This window comes from Pongo pygmaeus, chromosome 2 (assembly GCF_028885625.2).
Source record: "Pongo pygmaeus isolate AG05252 chromosome 2, NHGRI_mPonPyg2-v2.0_pri, whole genome shotgun sequence".
Lineage (NCBI taxonomy): Eukaryota > Metazoa > Chordata > Mammalia > Primates > Hominidae > Pongo > Pongo pygmaeus.
Genome location: NC_085930.1, coordinates 105,509,524 through 105,528,724, shown reverse-complemented (window position 1 = coordinate 105,528,724; position 19,201 = coordinate 105,509,524). Strand labels below are relative to the sequence as shown.

At 49.2% G+C, this 19,201-nt stretch overlaps 1 long non-coding RNA gene and 1 pseudogene across 1 annotated transcript in view; one reads left to right on the top strand and one right to left on the bottom strand.

Annotated features, from left to right (window-relative positions):
* LOC134739096 (uncharacterized) overlaps nucleotides 1-19,201 on the top strand; it is a 74,348-nt gene that overhangs the window by 26,714 nt on the left and 28,433 nt on the right. The window lies entirely within an intron of this gene.
* LOC129033386 (large ribosomal subunit protein uL22-like) lies at nucleotides 8,313-8,916 on the bottom strand (annotated as a pseudogene).

Sequence of the window (19,201 nt, the reverse complement as noted above, 5' to 3'; positions counted from 1 at the left end):
TTGTATTTTTAGTAGAGATGGGGTTTCATCGTGTTAACCAGGATGGTCTCGATCTCCTGACCTCGTGATCCACCCACCTCGGCCTCCCAAAGTGCTGGGATTACAGGCATGAGCCACCACACTTAGCCATAATTTTTGTATTTTTTTGTAGAGACAGGATTTCTTCATGTTGCCCAGGCTGGTCTTGAACTCGGGCTCAAGTGATCCACCTGCCTTGGTCCCCCAAAGTGCTAGGATTACAGATGTGAGCCACCATGCCCAGCCTCATAGTTTCTTTTCTTTTTTTTTTTTTTTGAGACAGTGTCTCACTCCCTTGCCCAGGCTGGAGTGCAGTGGCGTGGTCTCAGCTCACTGCAACCTCTGCCTCCCAGGTTCAAGCGATTCTCCTGCCTCAGCCTCCCGAGTAGCTGGGATTACAGGCATGCGCCAACATGCCCAGCTAATTTTTGTATTTTTAGTAGGGCTGGGGTTTCACCATGTTGGCCAGGCTGGTCTTGAACTCCTGACCTTAAGTGATCCACTTGCCTGAGTCTCCCGAAGTGCTAGGATTACAGGCATGTGCCACCGTGTCCGGCCCAGCCTTATAATTTCTAAGGGCCTGATGGGGGCGGGTTGTGCCTTTACCCCATTTGGTAAAATTGCTGTTAACAGTGAATACAGCTATATTGCCTGGTGGTAAAAATAAGCCCACTAGTTTTGCACTGTGTAGCCTTACCCTATCTGAATGGGAACGGACTGAGGAGAGATACTTGATAGACTAGTATTGCTGCCTGCAATCAAGGCCAGCACAGTGGTTGAACCTAATGTCCCTTCCAAAGGTGGAAAAGTTTGGGTATAAGTGAAGAAGAAATCGTAGCCAAGGGTAAACAAATGATTAAATGGGTTATATAATGAGAGAAATCCAATGTTACATCAACACTTCCAAGAGATGACATTGTCTCAGCTCAATTATACCAGATGCTATGTTTGCTGAGACAACTCCTGGTTTTGGAACCTGACAAGATTGAATGGAAGTCTGCAAACCTGAGTGACCTTGCCCTGAAAAATACATTTATATGATATGATATAGACTAGACTAATTACTAATGATTAAATGGGATTCCAGTAATTTTGCCAGCACTTTTCATTGTATATCCTTTTGATGTAAGGGATCTGTGTTCAAAGACTAGGGGTAGACTTCGATATTGTGAAATATATATTTGGCTTTTGTCCCAGCTTCTTGGCATACAACTCCTAAAATCCTTGGAATCTCCAAAGAGATAAGTGTGTTTTGTATGCTACTGAGACCAGCCTGAGCAACATAGCAATACCTCATCTCTACAAAAAATGCAAACATTAGCCAGGCTTGGTGGCATATGCCTGTAGTCCCAGCTGTCCAGGAGGCTGGGGTGGGAGGATTGGTTGAGCTCAGGAAATCAAGGCTGTAGGGAGCTGTGATTGCACCACCACACTCCAGCCTGGGCAACAGAGTGAGACCCTGACTTTAAAAAAAAACAGCAAAAAAAAAAGATGTGGTGGCAGACTCCTTAGTTCCAGCTACTCAGAAGGCTGAAGTAGGAGGATCTCTTGAGCCCAGGAGGCAGAGGTTGCAGTGAGCTGAGATTGTGCCACTGCACTTTAGCCTGGGCAACAGAGTGAAACACTGTCTTAAAAAGGAAAAAGAGAAAACGACTAATAAAACAGACTAAGTCTGATAAGAAACATTTACAATCTGTTCTCTCTGAAGCCTGCTACCTGGAAGCTTCATCATCTGCATAATAAGAACCTTGGTCTCCACAGCCCCTTATCTTTTTTTAGACAGAGTCTCGCTCTGTCGCTCAGGCTGGAGTGCAGTGGTGCGATCTTGGCTCACTGCAAGCTCTGCCTCCCAGGTTCATGCCATTCTCCTGCCTCAGTCTCCCAAGTAGCTGGGACTACAGGCGCCCGGCACCATGCCTGGCTAATTTTTTTTTTTTTTTTTTTTTTTGTATTTTTAGTAGAGACGGGGTTTCACTGTGTTAGCCAGGCTGGTATTGAACTCCCGTCCTCGTGATCCGCCCACCTCAGCCTCCCAAAGTGCTGGGATTACAGGTGTGAGCCACCACACCCAGCCCCACAACCCCTTATCTTAACACGGAGACTCCCTTCTATTGATTTCTGGTCTTTAGATAAACTCTCAAACTCTTTTAACCAATGGCAAATCAGAGACTCTTTGAAGTCCATTTATGACCTAGACTTGGAAACACCCCCCACTTGAAGATGTCCTGCCTTTCCAGACCAAACCAATGTACATCTTACGTGTATTGATTGATGTCTTCTGTCTCCCTAAAATGTATAAAACCAGTCTGTGGCCTGACCACTGTAAAAACGAAAGGTTCCTCTTCAAAGACTTTCCTCCCCATTTAATTAGGAATAAACACTAACTTCTCTTAGAAGCAAAATTTATTCCAAGGCCTGTGCTAACATTCTTAAATATCTGCTAGCCATGATAAAGAAATCAATGTACTTTATGTTTTTAGCTTCCAAGGTGTTTTTACCTTTCTTAGCATTCCACAAGTTACTTTCTCCTTCCTTTGTTCTCCTCTACCTTTACCTCTTTTAAAAAGTTCTAAGTTGCTAGCCAATCAGGACAAATACAGAATGTGAGGTCCCATTCCAGCCAATGGAAACCAGACACAGCAGTAGGGTGGATGTGTCAGGTTATAAATGACCCTGTCTCCTTTGTTCAGTATACTCTCGTGGCAAAACTGCTGGTGAGTGTACCCTTTCTGCAGGAAGTAAAAATGGCCTTACTAAGGAAATTATATTTATGTTCAAGTGCTATTTCTTTACGGCACTGAGAAACAAGCATTTCAAACATCACCTTGGGCACATGTTCTCAAGATCTCCTGGGGCTCTGTCATAGCCCATGGTTGCTCATATTTGGCTCTGAATAAATCTCTTCAAATATTTTACCGAGTTTGACTCTTTTCTTTGACAGTACCCTTAAGATTTGTTTATTTCTTTTTCTTTTTCTTTTTTTTCTTTTTTGAGATGGAGTATCACTCTTGTCGTCCAGGTTGGAGTGCAGTGGTGCAATCTCGGCTCACTGCAACCTCCACCTCTCGGGTTCAAGCGATTCTCCTGCCTCAGCCTCCCAAGTAGCTGGGAATACAGGCACACACCACCATGCCCAGCAAATTTTTGTATTTTTAGTAGAGACGGGGTTTCACCATGTTGGCCAGGCTGGTCTCGAACTCCTGACCTCGAGTGATCCACCCACCTCGGCCTCCAAAAGTGCTGGGATTACAGGCATGAGCCACCACGCGTGGCTTTTTTTTTTTTTTTTTTTTTTTTTTTGAGGTGGAGTTTTGCTCTTGTTGCCCAGGCTGGAATGCAATGGTGCAATCTCAGCTCATTGCAACCTCTGCCTCCTAGGTTCAAGCGATTCTCCTGCCTCAGCCTCCATAGTAGCTGAGATTACAGACATGTGCCACCACATCTGGCTAGTTTTGTATTTTTAGTAGAGATGAGGTTTCACCATGTTGGTCTGGCTGATCTCAAACTCCTGGCCTCAAGTGATCCACCTGTGCGATATGATGAGGTTTCTCTTCAGATAACCTGATCAATCATTTATTCTTTAATTCATAGTACCCCCCCTTTTTTTCTCCTTTTTCTCCTTTTTTCCTTTTTGCCTTTGTTAGATGCCCAGGCACGCCGCCACAGTACCAGGCGTTATCAGTACCAGCTCACATTCCTTTCCTTATTTGGAAAGAGGACTAACTTTCTAGCTCATTACAGACACCCCTTACCCTTCCTCTCCACTTTCTTTTATGTGCCCACCCTATCTAAAAAAAATCAAATGTTTAGCCAACCGGGATTAGTTTAGGTTGTATGACCGGAACCTTGCCAATGGGGAAAGGGTACGGGGCAGAACTTGCGTCAGCACTAAAGGCTCTCATGCCCCTTTGTTCAGGTGTGCTCTCATGGCAACTGGTCAAGGAGGCACCCCTCTGCACAGAAATAAAATTGCTTTGCTAAGGATCCTTTGTTCAAGTGTTCAATTTCCTTAGGATTTTGAGCGTTATTCCTAATACACCTGCCTCGGCCTCCCGAAGTGCTGGGGTTACAGTTGTGAGCCACTGCGCCCGGCCTATTTTTTATTTGTTTATTTATTTTTGAGACGGAGTCTCACCCTGTTGCCCAGGCTGGAGTGCAGTGTCAAGATCTTGGCTCACTACAACCTCTGCCTCCCTGGTTCAAGCGATTCTTCTGCCTCAGCCTCCTGAGTAGCTGGGATTACAGGCATGCCACCACACCCAGCTAATTTTTTTATTTTTAATTTTTTTTTAGTACAGACGGGGATTTCACCACGTTGGCCAGGCTGGTCTCAAACTCCTGATCTCAGGTGATCCACCGGCCTTGGTCTCCCAAAGTGCTGGGATTACAGGCATGAGCCACTGCGCCCGGCCGAGATTTGATTATTTCATTGTGTAGAGACTAACTGGCCATGTTGTCTTCTGATTAACCCCTGTTCTGGGAAGCAATGCATTTTTGATATGTACATTATGTAATCCCAGCACTTTGGGAGGTTAAGACAGGAGGACCCCTTGAGTCTATGAGTTTGAAACCAGCCTGGGTAACATAGTGAGACCTCGTCTCCACAAAAAATTAAAAAATTAGCCAGGCATGCCCCTGTTAGTCCTAGCTACTTGGGAGGCTGAGATGAGAGAACTGCTTGAGCCCAGGAGGTCGAGGCTGCAGTGAGCCAAAATCATGCCACTGCACTCCAGCCTGGGTGACAGAGCCAGACCCTGTCTCAAAAATAAATAAGTAAATAGGCCAGGTGCAGTGGCTCACGCCTGTAATCCCAACACTTTGTGAAGCCGAGGTAGGCAGATGACCCGTTGCCGGGAGTTTGAGACCATCCTGGCCAACATGGTGAAACCCCGTCTCTACTAAAAATACAAAGATTAGCTGGGCGTGGTGGTGCACACTGGTAATCCCAGCTACTCAGGAGGCTGAGGCATGAAACTCTCTTGAACCCTAGAGGCGGAGGTTGCAGTGAGCCGAGATCACACCACTGCACTCTAACCTGGGCAACAGAGTGAGACTCTGTCTCAAAAAATAAACAAATAAATAACGATAAAGCAAGTATGATAAAGTGTTAATAGGCCAGGTACAGTGGCTCACGCCTGTAATCCCAGCACTTTGGGAGGCTGAGGCGGGTGGATCACGAGGTCGGGAGATGGAGACCATCCTAGCTAACACAGTGAAACCCTGTCTCTACTAAAAAAAATACAAAAAAATTAGCGGGGCGTGGTGGCGGGCGCCTCTAGTCCCAGCTACTCGGGAGGCTGAGGCAAGAGAATGGCATGAACCCGGGAGAGGGAGCTTGCAGTGAGCCAAGATCGCGGCACTGCACTCCAGCCTGGGTGATGGAGCGAGACTCTGTCTCAAAAAAAAAAAAAAAAAAGTGTTGATAGTAAAAACAAAGTGCCAGAGATATGGGTGTTAACTTTAAAATTCCTTCAACTTTGCTGTATATTTGAAATGTTTCTTTATAAAATGTTGAGAAGACGTTCACACACAATGCTGTATACTTCAAATTGGACTTTAATGAGCGGTACATAGAGAAATAACCAGTTTGGCTGGGTGCGGTGGCTCACACCTATAATCTCAGCACTTTGGGAGGCCAGGTCAGGTGGATCACTTGAGGTCAGGAGTTTGAGACCAGCCTGGCCAACATGGCAAAACCCCGTCTCTACTAAAAATACAAAAATTAGCTGGGCATGGCGCGCACGTGTAATCCCAGCTACTCGGGAGGCTGAGGCAGGAAAATCACTTGAACCTGGCAGGCAGAGGTTGTAGTGAGTCGAGATCGCGCCACTGCATTCCAGCCTAGGCAACAGAGCGAGACTCTGTCTCAAAAAAAGGAGAGAGAAATAACCAGTCCGCTGAGGGAGCACAGAAGAGAACATGATCATTTCTGCTGGGACAGGTGGAAGTGAGGGTTAAAGAGAATCTTATAGCAGAGGAGTCCAAGGAACTGGGCCTGAAAGACAAGCTTTTAAAGGCAGAGGAAGACAGAAAGTGGAAAAAGGGCATTTCATTAGATAAAAACCAGGGCAACATGAGAATGCAAGGCCCATTTGGGAAGCTGCAAATCAGCAGAGACTCTGGGGGGCAGAGCAGCAGGGGAGGAAGCTGACAAGCTGAACTGTGCCCAGGCCTGGACGGCGTGAAAGACAGACAGGAGCATCTAGTTTTGACTCAGTCAACAATGGGGACCAGGTGCAGTGGCTCACGCCTGTAATCCCAGCACTTTGGGAGGCCGAGGCGGGTGGATCACTTGAGGCCAGGAGTTTGAGACTGGCCTGGCCAATCTGGCGAAACCTCATCTCTAATAAAAATACAAAAATTAGCCAGGCATGGTGTTGTGTGCCTGTAGTCCCAGCTGCTTGGGCGGGTGAGGCACAAGAATCCCTTGAACCTGGGAGGCGGAGGTTGCAGTGAGCCGAGATTGCATCACTGCACTGCAGCCTGGGCAACAGAGTAAAACTCTGTCTCAAAAAAAAAAAAAAAAGAAGAAGAAAAAAAAAAAGCCAATAGGGACCAAATACAACGGCTCACGCCTGTAATCCCAGCACGTTAGGAGGCTGAGGTGGGAGGATTGCTTGAGACCAGCAATTAGAGACCAGCCTGGGCAACACAGCAAGACCCTGTCTTATTTATTTATTTAAAAAAAAGACAGAAAGAAAAGGAAAGAAACAACAATAGGGAGACGCCAAGCAGGGTGTGTGTGTGAGATGGGTGGAGGCTTGCTCTGGAAAGGCTCGTCTGACAGAGCAGAGGAGATGGGGAGAGAGCCAGTTGTAGGGAGGAACAACAAGGCTGTTGGTCAAGGTTTTCTATTGTTTTCATTAGCAAGCTGACAATCAGTGCAACTTTTGTGACAGAAAAATGGTCATGACGGCCTGGTGCAGTGGCTCGCGCCTGTAATCCCAGCAATTTGGGTGGCCGAGGCGGGCAAATCACCTGAGGTCAGGAGTTCATGACCAGCCTAGCCAACGTGGTGAAACCCCATCTCTACTAAAAATACAAAAATTTGCTGGGCGTGGTGGTGCACACTTGTAATCCCAGCTACTGAGGAGGCTAAGGCAGGAGAATCCCTTGAACCCGGGTGGCAGAGGCTGCAGTGAGCCAAGATCATGCCATTGCACTCCAGCCTGGGCAATAAGAGTGAGACTCCATCCCCTGCCAAAAGAAAAAGAAAAAGAAAAATGGTTATGACATGACCTTCCCAGAGGCAGGGCAGCAAGATAATTCAGTTTTCAGTGTGTCCCAATTCCCAGTTTTCTGGGAACTCTGACCTCCCTAAAGACTTTCTGTTTCTGTTTGAAGTTCTAGGCTGTCCATGGACCTTCCTTCTGGCCCTCAGCCACCACCCAGAGGATGCAACTCCAGAATGAACACACTAGGAGTCAGGAAACTTGGTTTCTAGCCCCGCTTTTGCCACTTTCCCTCTCTGTGCCCCAGGCTTCTCATTTGTAAATTGGTTGTGTTGGTATGATTGTTTTCCAGGCTTCCTTCCAGTTTCAAAGTTTGTTTTTTTTTTTGAGACAGGGTCTCACTCTGTCACCTAGGCTGGAATGCAGTGGCACAATCACAGCTCACTGCAGCCTCGACCTCCTGAGCTAAAGCAATCCTCCCACCTCAGCCTCCCAAGTAGCTGGGACCACAGGCGTGCACCACCACAAATGGCTAATTTTTTTTTTTTTACTTTTGTAGAGATGGAGTCTCTCTGTGTTGCCCTGGCTGGTCTTAAACTTCTGGGCTCAAGTGATCCTCCCTCTTCAGCTTCCCAAAATGCTGGAATTATAGGCGTGAGCCACGGCTCCTGGTCTCAAGACTTCTTTAATCTGGTCTTCTTGCAACCGGCCTTCTAGGTCCTCTCTCAAATGTTCATTTACCCCTTGACTTGCAGTGTCTTTGTGATCTTGGAGACCCTCCTCTGTTCTATCCATCTGCCTGTTTTACCTCCTTCCTCCCCTGTCAAGAGTGTCACTGCAGTGTCCAGATCCAGCTCCTGGCTGGGACATGAAAGAGCCCTGCTGACAGGTAAAGGCCTCTGAGCCTTAGGGGGTGAGCTTGTGAAAGGAGTGACAGTTCCCACTTCCCTGGGTTGTGATAAAGATCAACAGACTGCCTTGTGGAATCACCCAGCCTGGGGTCTGAGCACCAGCCACCCAGCTCACCTCTACACCTTCCCTTTCTCTGAGCCTTATTGAGCTCTAGGGAAAATTCAAAGTTTTTTTTTTCCCCTTTTAATTGCATGTATTTTAATGCTGAATTTACTTCCGTGCCATAAGTTTTTGTTTCTTCAGTTTCTTCTGGGATCTTTTTCTTCTGGGCAACCTCCTCTTCTGGTTTAGGAACAATCTGTTCCTTTTCAGTAAGGACCATCTTGATGTGGCAGGGAGAGCTCATGTATGGGTTAATCCGACCATGAGCTCTGTAGGTCCGGCGGCACATCTTAGGTGCTTTGTTCACTTGGATATCCTCAATGACCAGAGAATCTACATCGAAACCCTTAAATTCAGCATTACTCTCTGCATTTTTAAGCATGTGCAGCAAAAATTCAGCACTCTTTTTGGGCCACCAATCTTGTGTCCAGCCCCACTGCTTGGCCTGGGTACACCTGCCAACTTTACCGTTGTAATGTCGGAATGGTACGCACTGTTTCTGTAAAGTGACATCTTTCAGATACTTCGTGGCTTTTCATACATGCATATCCATGATGGCCTGGGCAGTTTCACGAGTGTTCTTAAAGTGAACACGAAGATTGGAACTTCTTGATTTGCATGATTTTGTGGGGTTCTCTGGGTCAAGTGAATAGTGAACCATTTTCACAGATGACCTCAGGCTGCTTAGGGAAAGAGGAAGAGCGATGGCTTCTGGGAGAGCTCGTGAGAACTTCGAATTCAAAGTTTTACACACATCACCCCCTTGAGTTCTCACACTGAGGTTGGAATTTGTTCTCCTTTGACATCTGATAAGGAACTGAAGGCTCAGAGGAGCTACACAACTTGCCCAAGGTCACAGAAGGAGATCCAGGAAATTCACAACCAAGCCATGAAAACGAACAGTTACTCAGTATCCTATGCACCCAGCACTGACTTTTATTATTATTATTATTTTTTGTTGAGAGATAGTCTCGCTCTATTACCCAGGCCGGAGTGCAATGGCACGATCTGGGCTCACTGCAACCTCCACCTCCCGAGTTCAAGCAATTCTTCTGCCTCAGCCTCCCAAATAGCTGGGATTATAGGTGCGTGTCAACACGCCCAGCTAATTTTTGTATTTTTAGTAGAGATGGGGTTTCACCATGTTGGCCAGGCTGGTCTTGAACTCCTGACCTCAGGCGATCTGCCTGCCTTGGCCTCCCAAAGTACTGGGATTACAGGCGTGAGCCACCGCAGCCAGCCCGAGCGCTGACTTAAAAATGCTCAGTGGCGCCGGGAGCGGTGGCTCACGCCTGTAATCCCAGCACTTTGGGAGGCCGAGGCGGGCAGATCACCTGAGGTCGGGAGTTTGAGACCACCCTGACCAACATGGAGAAACCCCGTCTCTACTAAAAATACAAAATTAGCTGGGTGTGGTGCCTGTAATCCCAGCTACTTGGGAGGCTGAGGCAGGAGAATCGCTTGAACCCAGGAGGCGGAGGTTGCAGTGAGGCAGAGATCGTGCCATTGCACTCTAGCCTGGGCAACAAGAGCGAAACTCCGTCTCAAAAAAACAAAAACAAAAACAAAAACAAAATGCTCAGTGGCTCATGCCTGTAATCCCAGTACTTTGGGAGGATGAGGTGGGAGGACCACTTGATCACAGGAGTTTGAGACAAGCCTAGGCAATATGATGAAACCCTATCTCTACAAAAAATACAAAAATTTACTGGGCATGGTGGCATGCACCTGTGGTCCCAGCTACATGGGAGGCTAAAGCAAGAGGATCGCCTGAGACCAGAAGTTTGAGGCTGCAGTGAGCTGTGATTGTACCACTGCACTCAGTCTGGGTGACAGAGCGAGACTGTCTCAAAAAATAAAATAATAAAATAAAATAATATATATATACACCGTGATCCCCACTGCTAGACTCCACACAGGCCCTGAAGAGCTGACAGAGAAGAGTAAAACACACTGCTACTTGGGGGAGCCTGTCCAGGGGGTGCTGGTGCACAGATGGGGAGGCGAGGGCAATGGGGTGGGTTGTGCTCAGCAGCCTGGGACAGCAAGAGAGAAAGAGGTGGCATTTGCTGCTTTCTAGGGAACAGTAGGAGTTCCTGGACTCCCTCGTTCACTGAGAACATCCTGATATTTCACCTGGGGGCGAATTGTTGCTGGTGGCGGGACAAGGCAGAGGAGGGCCTTCCAGGCTCCCTCAAAGACATGGAGTCAAGAAGCTGAGGCATATATCTTTCCTGTTCTCCCGGGGGAACGCACTGTCCTCCCCCTCCAGCCTGGACAGCATTGCATTCATTTTCCTCTTGTTTGTGTGTGTCTGTGTGTGTGTGTGTGTGTGTGTGTGTGTGTGATTTTTTTTTTTTTTTTTTTTTTTTGAGACTGAATCTCACTTTGTCACCCAGGCTGGAGTGCAGTGGTGCAATCTCGGCTCACTGCAACCTCCACCTCCCAGTTCAAGCAACTCTCATGCCTCAGCCTCCTGAGTAGCTAGGATTACAGGTGCGTGCCACCATGCCTGGCTAATTTTTTTGTATTTTTTTAGTAGAGCTGGGGTTTCACCATGTTGGACAAGCTGGTCTGGAACTCCTGATCTCAAGTGATCTGCCTGCCTCGGCCTCCCAAAGTGCTGGGATTACAGGCGTGAGCCACCGCACCCTGCCTCATTTTATCTTTTGGCATTTAGCTTCTCTGTTAATATTACGGTCATGTCATTCATACGTTCATTTGCAGAATGCACATTTCTTTTCTTTTCTTTTTTTTTCTTTTTTTTTGAGACAGGGCCTCACTCCTCACTCCAGTCTCCCGGGCTAGAGTGCAGTGGCATGATCACAGCTTTACTGCAGCCTTGACCTCCCGAACTCAAGCAATCCTCTTGCCTTAGCTTCCCAAGTAGCTGGGACTACAGGCACACAACACCATCCCAAGCTAATCTAAAAAATTTTTTGTAGAGACAAGGTTTCCCCATGTTGTTCAGGCTGGTTTCAAACTCCTGAGCTTGAGCAATCCTGTTGAAATTACATTTCTTGAATGCTAACTATGCACACGACACTCTGTATGCTAGTTGTGTGAGGCACACAGATATGAATAAGGCATCCTAACCCCCGGTGGCCACTAAGAGGGAGCTACATATATAAATAATCATAATACAAGGAAGAAGATGTTAAGTGGTCCAACTAAGGTTAAGATAAAGCATTATAAAAGTTCAGAGATGAGAAAAATAATTTACAAAGGGCAGTCGGAAAAGATTTCATGGAGGAGGCAACATTTGTGTTCACTATTGAAGGAGAAAGAACAATTTTTAAATGTAAGGAATAGCTGGGTACAGTGGCTCACGCCTGTAATCCCAGCACTTTGGGAGGCCAAGGTGGGTAGATCACCTGAGGTCAGGAGTTCGAGACCAGCCTGGCCAATATGGTGAAACCCCATCTTTACTAAAAATACAAAAATTAGCCAGATGTGGTGGTGCACGCTTGTAATCCCAGCTACTTGGGAGGCTGAGGCATAAGAATCACTTGAACCTGGGAGACAGAGGTTGCAGTGAGCTGAGATAGCACCACTATACTCCAACCAGGGCAACAGAGTGAGGCTCTGTCTCAAAAAAAAAAAAAAAGTTAATGGACAAGCTGAGATGGGCTTTCTGGTTAGAGGGCACAGTGTGAGCCAAAGTAGGCTCTGCAAACTTTTGGATTATGTGACCCTTTAAACTTGTGAGGCCATGTTGGTATAGCTGGCTCACTACTACCTCCCCAGCATCTGGCCTGGCCTGGCCTGGCCTGGCACACAGAAGGCACTCAGTAAAAATGTGTTGCTTTTTTTTTTTTTTCTGAGACGGAGTTTTACTCTTGTTGCCCAAGCTGGGGTGCAATGGCATGATCTCGGCTCACTGCAACCTCTGCCTCCCGGGTTCAAGCGATTCTCCTGCCTCAGTCTCCTGAGTAGCTGGGATTATAGGCATGCGCCACACGCCTAGCTATTTTTTTGTATTTTTAGTAGAAACGGGGTTTCTCCATGTTAGCCAGCTGGTCTTGAACTCCTGACGTCAGGTAATCTGCCCACCTCAGCCTCCCAAAGTGCTGGGATTACAGGCATGAGCCACCACACCCGGCCTAAAATTTGTTGCTTTGATCAGTGGTTCAGTTTGGCTGGAGTGCAGGGAGCTTGGAGAGGGACAATGGGCAGAAGGAAAATCTTAGTTATTCATTGCCTCACAACAAATTACCTCAAACCTTTGTGGCTTACTACAACAATAAACATTGATTATCTCTCACAGTTTCTGCAGATCAGGAATTTGGGAATGGCTTGGCTGGGCGGTTCTGGCTTGAAATCTCAAGAATTTCAATCGCATTTGGATAGGGCTGCATCGCCTGAGGGCTTGGCTAAGGCCAGGGGATTCCCTTCCAAGGTCGCTTACTCACAGGGCTGGCAAGTTGATGCTGGCTTTGGCAGGAGATCTCACTTCTTCACCAGGTGGGCTCTTCCACAGGGCTGCTTCAGGTCCTTATGATGTGGAGATTGACTTCCTCTAGGGTGAGTGATGTGCATGGAGGCATGCACCTGTGGTCCCAGCTACATGGGAGGCTGAAGCATGTAGTGAGTGATCCAAGAGGCAGGATGTAGGAGGGAGCTGTAACCTCTTCACAGCCAAGGCTTTGAAGTCATTTCTATAGCATCACTTCTGCTACATTCTGTGCACTAGAAGCAAGTCATTTAAGTCTGACCCACTTTCAAGGGAAAGTGAATCAGCCTCCACCTTGGAAAGGGGAAATAGCAAAGAATTTGCAGGCATATTTTAAATCACCACAGACCATGAGGGCAGGAAGGTTTATCTGCTCAGAACTCAGGGGCTCTTCAGCTGAGTGGGACTCCAAGGGATCCAGCTTTCTGTGGGGATCCAGCAGTCCTGCCCTGGTGCCATCTATCCAAGGGACTGTGGGCTCCTGGCAGCAAAACCAAGAACCAAAGCAAGACCCAGTGCTGCCTGCTGTTGAGAAATCTGAAGTGGCTCAGACCAGGGCAGGGGGTGCTCACCATCTGGCAAGCACATAGCAGGAGGACATGAGCCCTTTTCCCCCAGGAGAGTCAGGGAAGGCCTCCTGGGGGTGGCATCTGAGCTGCATTATTTCAGAGCTTTTATTAGGCCCATAGTGTGGGGCTGGGTGTATACACAGAAGGTTAAACGCGCCTGGTATGGTGCTCAGCAGGCATCGGAAGCCATGCAGGAGAGTTGAGGCCTGGGGAGACTCCCACTGACCATAGCAGCAGACAATGTCTCTGCCCCGCAGATGGTGAGACCTTTCTAATGCCACTTGGTGTTGGCATACAGCTTTTCAGATGGGTGTAGACTGTCCCACAAGAACTCTGTGAGCTCTGTGGGGCAGGCTAAAGTGTGCTGGAGATTGTATGTGTAAACTTTGTTTGCTCATTTCCCCATTCAAAGGTCCTTCAACATTGTTGGGGTCTTCTCCCCTTTTCTGCCCCTACTTCTCTGAATGTGCTTACCCTATATGGGCCTGTTTACCTCTCTGCTTCTTTTTTTTTTTTTGAGATGGAGTTTCGCTCTTGTTGCCCAGGCTGGAGTGCAATGGTGCGATTCGGCTCACCACAACCTCAGCCTCCCAGGTTCAAGCAATTCTCCTGCCTCAGCCTCCTGAGTAGCTGGGATTACAGGTGCGCACCACCATGCCCAGCTGATTTTTTGTATTTTAGTAAAAACAGGATTTCTCCATGTTGGTCAGGTTGGTCTCAAACTCCCGACCTCAGGTGATCCTCCTGCCTTGGCCTCCCAAAGTGCTGGCATTACAGGTGTGAACCACTGCGCCCGGCCCTTTTTATTTTTTTAAATGGAGTTTCACTCTTGTTGCCCAGGTGGGAGTGCAATGGTGCGATCTTGGCTCACTGCAACCTCTGCCTCCTGGGTTCAAGCGATTCTTCTGCCTCAGCCTCCCAAGTAGCTGGGATTACAGGTGTTCGCCACCATGCACCTGGCCATTGAACTTTCTTTATCTAGGTACTACACATCTCCCCAGAACCAGAGAACAGCAATGATGTCAGTGGGGAATCCCAGGCAATTGGCACTAATGTCTACAGTGTAAGCACCTACAGAGTGCAAATTAATGTATATGTAGTTAAGGCTGGGCGAGGTGGCTCATGCCTGTAATCCTAGCACTTTAGGGGGCTGAGGTGGGAGGATCACCTGAGGTCAGGAGTTTGAGACCAGCCTGGCCAACATGGTGAAACCCCGTCTCTACTAAAAATACAAAAATTAGCCAGGATTGGTGGTGCATGCCTGTAATCCCAGCTACTTGGGAGGCTGAGGCAGGAAAACCACTTAAACCTGGGAAGTGGAGGTTGCAGTGAGCCGAGATCGCACCACTGCACTCCAGCCTGGGTGACAGAGTGAGACTCCATCCCGAAAAAAAAAAAATTAATATATATGTAGTTAAAATTAATTGAGTTGTATACATATTGCCTTTCACTGTATATAAATTATTCCTTTATTAAGCAAAACAAATAATATTAGTAACCCTATACCTGATGCTCATCATAAGAGAGACCCACACGTGTGCTAAGTAAATGAATCAAATCACATTACCCAACAGACCTCAGCCTGTCTAAGACTCAGTAGGAGGTAGGGTTTCAAAGAAGTAAAGAGTGGCACTTTTTGAAGTGCCAGCTTGTCTTTCTGGAGTCCCTCAGTGTTAGCGTTTAAATGCAAGCATTAAGCCCTCTCAATACTTTTTGTTCACTTCTCTAAAATTTTGGTAGGCTGGGCGTGGTGGCTCACACCTGTAATCCCAGCGCTATGGGAGGCACAGATGGGAAGATCACTGAAGGCCAGGAGTTTGAGACCAAAGTCCCATCTTTAAGGAAACAAAAAATTTTTTTTAATTAGCCAGGATTGGTGGCATGCACATGTAGCCCCAGCTACTGGGGAGGCTGAGGCAGGAGGATCACTTGAGCCCAGGAGTTCGAGGCTGCAGGGAGCCATGATTGTACCACTGCACTCCAGACTGGGTGATAGAGCAAGACCCTGTCTCAAAACAAAAAAGATAAGTAGGCCTGGAACGGTGGCTCACACCTGTAATCCCAGCCCTTTGAGGGGCTGAGGCAGGCCAATTGCGTGAATCCAGGAGTTCAGGACCAGCCTGGGCAAAATAGCAACACCTCTTGGCCGGGCATGGTGGCTCACGCCTATAATCCTAATACTTTGGGAGATTGAGGTGGGCGGATCACCTGAGCGCAAGAGTTCAAGACCAGCCTGGCCAATATGTGAAACCCCGTCTCTACTAAAAATACAAAAATTAGCCAGACTTGGTGGTGGGCACCTGTAATCCCAGCTGCTCAGGAGGCTGAGGCAGGAGAATCGCTTGAACCTGGGAGGTAGAGGTTGCAGTGAGCCAAGATTGCGCCACTGCACTCCAGCCTGGGCAACAAGAGTGAAACTCCATCTCAAAAAAACAAACAAAAAATCATAGCAAGACCTCATCTCAAAAAAAAAAAAAAGGGAGAGAGAAGGGCTATGGCCTTTGGTCAGCACCCTTTCTTGGCCTGGAACGTCCAGCGCAAGGGGCAAGTGGGTCAGAAGAGATGAACTCAGGGCTGGGTGCAGTGGCTCATGCCTGTAATCTCACCACTTTGGGAGGCTGAGGCAGGCAGATCACCTGAGCCCAGGAGTTTGAGAACAGCCTGGCCAGTGTAGTGAAACCCAGTGTCTACTGAAAATACAAAACTTACCTGGGCTTGGTGGCGCATGCCTGTAATCCCAGCTACTTGGGAGGCTGAGGCAGGAGAATGACTTGAACCTGGGAGATGGAGGTTGCAGTGAGCCGAGATCCCACCACTGCACTCCAGCCTGTGTGACTCTGTCTCAAAAAAAAAAAAAAAAAGAAGAAGAGATGAACTCAAGGCATATGAGACCATAGCCAGGAGCACACATCTACCTTCTGCATTACAACAGGCTACTCCCCTCCCTGTCCAAACAATCTGGGTGAAAGCCACCTCTAAGCATTTCTCCTGGCATGCATCACCACCCCAGAATCTGCCCAGAGATCAGCACTGATGTCAGTGGGGAATCCCAAGCAATCAGCAGAGGGGTGTGCAGCCTGATTTGTCTCTCTGGGGCACCCAGGTGAGAAAAACCCTGCCCAGGGGCATGTTTAACTGGTTTATATATGGAAGTTCCTGGCTCAGAGAACTTGGCTGAGAAGCCACAAGGCACCATGCAGCAGCCAGGTTATATACCTGCCCATACCCAAGACCCACATTTGTGCTCAGCGACCTTCCTTAGAAACAGGAGACAAGCTCTCCCTCTCCCCTCTCCCCTCTCCCCTCTCCCTCTCTTCGGTCTCCCTCTCCTTTTTTCGGTCTCCCTCTGTTGCCAAAGCTGGACTGTACTGTCGTGATCTCGGCTCGCTGCAACCTCCCTGCCTCGGGCTCCTGTGATTCTCCTGCCTCGGCCTGCACCGAGTGCCTGGGATTGCAGGCGCGCACCGCCACGCCTGACTGGTTTTTGTATTTTTGGTGGAGACGGGGTTTCGCCGTGTTGACCGGGCTGGTCTCCAGCTCCTGGCCTCCAGTGATCTGCCCGCCTCCGCCTCCCGAGGTGCTGGAATCACAGACGGAGTCCCGCTCACTCGATGCTCAATGTTGCTCAGGCTGGAGTGCAGTGGCGTGATCTCGGCTCGCTACAACCTCCACCTCCCAGCTGCCTGCCTTGGCCTCCTAAAGTGCTAAGATTACAGCCTCTGCCCTGCCGCCACCCCGTCTAGGAAGTGAGGAGCGTCTCTGCCTGGCTGCCCATCGTCTGGGATGTGAGGAGCCCCTCTGCCCGGCCGCCCCGTCTGGGAAGTGAGGAGCACCTCTGCCCGGCCGCCACCCTGTCTGGGAGGAAGTGAGGAGCGCCTCTGCCCGGCCGCCCCGTCTGGAAAGTGAGGAGCGCCTCTGCCCGGCCGCCCCATCTGGGAGATGAGGAGCACCTCTGCCCGGCCGCCTGGTCTGGGAGGTGAGGAGCGCCTTTGCCCGGCCGCCACCCTGTCTGGGAGAAAGTGAAGAGCGCCTCTGCCCGGCCGCCCCGTCTGGAAAGTGAGGAGCACCTCTGCCCGGCCGCCCCATCTGGGAGATGAGGAGCGCCTCTGCCCGGCCGCCCCGTCTGGGAGGTGAGGAGCGCCTCTGCCCGGCCGCCCCGTCTGGGAGGTGAGGAGCGCCTCTGCCCGGCCGCCCCGTCTGGGAGGTGAGGAGCGCCTCTGCCCGGCCGCCCCGTCTGGGAGGTGAGGAGCGCCTCTGCCCGGCCGCCCCGTCTGGGAGGTGAGGAGCGCCTCTGCCCGGCCGCCCCGTCTGGGAGGAAGTGAGGAGCGCCTCTGCCCGGCCGCCCCATCTGGGAAGTGAGGAGCGCCTCTGCCCGGCCACCCCGTCTGGGAGGAAGTGAGGAGCGCCTCTGCCCGGCCGCCCCGTCTGGGAGGAAGTGAGGAGCGCCTCTGCCCGGCCGCCCCGTCTGGGAGGAAGTGAGGAGCGCCTCTGCCCGGCCGCCCCGTCTGGGAGGAAGTGAGGAGCGCCTCTGCCCGGCCGCCCCGTCTGGGAGGAAGTGAGGAGCGCCTCTGCCCGGCAGCCCTGTCTGGGAGGTGTACCCAACAGCTCCGAAGAGACAGCGACCATCGGGAGCGGGCCATGAGGACGATGGCGGTTTTGTTGAAAAGAAGGGGGGGACGTGTGGGGAAAGGAAGGAGAGATCAGATTGTTGCTGTGTCTGTGTAGAAAGAGGTGGGCATAGGAGACTCCATTTTGTTCTGACTAGGAGAAATTCTTCTGCCTTGGGATGCTGTTGATCTATGGCCTTTCCCCCAGCCCCCTGCTCTCTGAAACATGTGCTGTGTCAACTCAGGGTTAAATGGATTAAGGGCGGTGCAAGATGTGCTTTGTTAAACAGATGCTTGAAGGCAGCATGCTCTTTAAGAGTCATCACCACTCCCTAATCTCAAGTACCCAGGGACACAAACACTGCAGAAGGCCGCAGGGACCTCTGCCTAGGAAAACCAGAGACCTTTGTTCATGTGTTTATCTCCTGACCTTCTCTCCACTATTATCCTATGACCCTGCCACATACCCCTCTCTGAGAAACACCCAAGAACGATCAATAAATACTTAATAAAAAAAATAAAAATAAATAAATAAATAAATAAACACATAAAAAAAAAAAAGAAAAAAAGAAACAGGAGACAGAAGGCCAGGCACAGTGGCTCATGCCTGTAATCCCAGCACTTTGGAAGGCCAAGGCAGGCAGATCACCTGAGGTCAGGAGTTCGAGACCAGCCCGGCCAACATGGTGAAACCCCGACTCTACTAAAAATACAAAAATTAGCCAGGCGTGGTGGCAGATGCCTGTAATCTGAGCTACTTGGGAGGCTGAGGCAGGAGAATGGCTGGAACCCTGGAGGCAGAGGTTGCAGTGAGCTGAGATAGTGCCACTGCACTCCAGCCTGGATGACAAAGTGAGACTCCTTCTCAAAAAAAAAAATATGATGTTATGTACTCCAAAGTCATGCTGTACTGGGTTCCAGTCATGGTTCCTTCACTGATGAGCTGCAAGGCCTTCAGATGATGTATGATGGTACCAGAACCCAATGTGCCCTTGATAAGTGGAATCAGGATCAATCATCATCATCATCATCATCATCATCATATTTTAGTTCTATTGGAGGGGGACATAAGTTGGCCATGACAGGTTGTGGGTTTTGTCACCTACAATATGCAAAGAAACATGGAAAAGAAAATAGTGGACAGAACAGATTGCTGAGAGGCGGAGCATGGCCCTGGGAGGCAGGTCACACACAATCACCTAGCCCTGTTCTCAGCAGGAAGAATCCATTCTCACTCAGGTCACTTGCTCAAGCTGGGGACTAGCCTGCCCAGTTTAGACGGGAAAGTCATTGGAGAGGACCTTGTTCAGCCAATGAACAAGAGAAATGCCCACACTTTCTTCCAAGATAGAATCCAAGGGGGCTGCA